This window comes from Mus caroli, unplaced genomic scaffold (assembly GCF_900094665.2).
Source record: "Mus caroli unplaced genomic scaffold, CAROLI_EIJ_v1.1 scaffold_8718_U1_1, whole genome shotgun sequence".
NCBI lineage: Eukaryota > Metazoa > Chordata > Mammalia > Rodentia > Muridae > Mus > Mus caroli.
The window spans coordinates 15,851-18,462 of NW_018391523.1; positions in this window are offsets into that span (position 1 = coordinate 15,851).

The following is a 2,612-nucleotide window of genomic DNA, read 5'->3' on the forward strand; positions in this document are numbered from 1 at the left end:
AGCTTTGCTCTAGCACATGCCTCCCATCATGGGCTTTCCTTTACCATAAACCCCCAAACAAGAAAGCCAACTGACGGGATGTTATCCCTGACACTAAAATTAAATGAATGTCTGTTTCCCTTCATAGTTGTTCCCGCACACACATGCACACACATGCATACACATGCACACATATGCACGTGCACCCACATTTATTCAGTGACTCAAAGCACTAGAGAGATTCCTAGATGGAAGGAATCTATGCGATCTTTTATTACAGATCCTTCATTTCACAAAAGAAGAACAGAATCCGGTGTGATGTTCAAGACTGACACAGAATGGGACTGGTGACTCTCTGATCTGAGGGCCACACANCACTCTGACAACTTCAGAGTTGAGGTGGAGATCTCCTGCAGAGTGTGCAGTCTCAGAAAGAGAAGAAGAGACTCAAGCTGGGTACCTTCATGATGCTAAGAAAGGTTGGGCTATGAGCTAGCCCAGAGTAAGGTCTATAAGACCTCACTGTGGTCAGCAGAGGGCAGGAGAGTGTCTGTAGCCCTGTGCTGGTGCGAGGCCTGGGAAAAGAGGACCTGGCCTGGAGATGGCCTCATTTCTTCCTGAAACACAGAAAACACAGATGTGGATGTTCTTCCCACTGGAACCTTCTCAACTAGAGTCTCTTTACTAGACTAAGAATGTTGTAACTCTCAATGGATTGCCCAGCCTCCTCACTCTGTTAATAGGGTAACCGGTAATGGTGTGTGTGTGGTGCTGCTTCACTCTGAGATGAGAGATCATCCCACTGGGGTTGTCCTTCCATGTTCAGCAGCCTTCCCCTTTGATGACACTGTCCTGGGATAAGGCTGCTTAGAAGACACTAGAAATGAAAGCAGTTAGGATAAGTCCTGGGGACAGTCATTTAGAGGCTGCATGTTGGTCTCTAGGACACCTTTACTCTTGCCTCCTTCCCTAACCTACAAGGCTTTTATTCTCAGTTTTATCAATAAAACACTCTCTTCAGTTTCATGGTGCTTTAGGGGACTCAAGGGGTAAGGAGCTCTGGTACTGTTCAGAGTATGGCCCTTATCCAGCACTAGTCTGTAGGTGCCACCAACTGTCCAACTTCTGTCTGATTTGCCTCAGCCAGGCCACTCTCTTTGAACCAGTACTATTCTTGGCATTGCCTCCCAAGTGCTAGATTACTGAATAAACTTCCCACCTTCTCAGGGGCTGAGGACTGTTTTTGGTTTGTTTTATTTGTTTTTGTTCTGAGCAACAGGTCTCACTATTTAGCCCTGGGTGGCTTGGAATTTGCTATGTAGGTCAGGCTGGCCGCAGACTCAGACAGAGCCCCTTGACTCTGCTTCTCAAGTGTTGGGGTAAAAGCTTGTGCCACTATGTCTGATGCCATTGAAGAAAGCATCTCCTTCAGATTTTGTTGGGCACAGCATCTGGGAAATTTAGATCCACACTGTGCAGACTTTCTGATTTCTCACAAGGCAGAAATAAAGATTACTTTTATGTTGAAAACTGTAAATATTTATGTATGTATTTATTTATTTAATGTATGTAAGTACACTGTCACCATTTTCAGACAGACCAGAAGTGAGCATCAGATTCCATTATAGATGAGCCACCATGTGTTTTCTGGAAATCAACTCAGGAACCCTGTAAGAGCAGTCAGTGCTCTTAGCCAGTGAGCCATCTCTCTCAAAAACAGTAAATCTTTATATTTGTAGTTAATTAAAAAACATAAAAGGCACAGTGTAGTTCAGCCAGAAAACAGATAGGGGCATCAGGTCTCTGCTCCTACTTAGTGACCTTATNCTTTGCTTTGTAGTTCATGGCCACATCGTCCCCCTTTACTGTGACTGTGAACTTGCAGGAAGAACAGTATAGACCTAGGCACACAAACAGGTCAGCTAGTGGAAATTAGGTAAGCCTATCCAACATTGCTATGGACAACACGATTGAAGAAACTGTCTGTCCTAGCAAACATAACCTGATTGCCAGGTTTTTGTGTTAAATAAAAGGCAGCTACTTCACTTAGGGTGCAGGAGGGACAAACAGGCTTAGCATACTAGCACTGGTTGCCTATTCAGGCCTGTCCCATTCATCTTCTATTTTCTTTCTCCTGCCNGATCATCTCCTTGGAGTTGTGGTTCTTTAAGGTTTCTTGTTTTCTCAGCATGTCCTTCAGGCCAGCCTGAGTCTTCTGCCTTTTTCCTCCCAAAGTATTGGAATCATGGCAGGAGCAGTTGACCCAAATGGACTTTGCATTGGTGTACGTGAGCTCTCTTGCTGATTTGCAGTGGTATGGAGTGTTAAGAGATGGTGAGATGGCTCAGCTAGGAAAGTACTGAGAAGAGAAGTGGGATACGGAATGAGATCTCAGTGGAGTAAGGGCAGCCTATGCCTGAGGCATTATATACTTGCACGAGCAGTCCTTAAATAACTTACAGTAATCATGAATGTTCATGTGATAATAACAAAACCATACAACATGGGTTCTAGTTTAAAGTTCATTATAAAATCATCCCCTCTTGTGCCTTGAAACTCCCTCCTCCTCCTTCAAAAAAAAGTTGTCATTCTGATGTCCCCAGAACATGTCAGATAAAAGGCACTAAGCAATA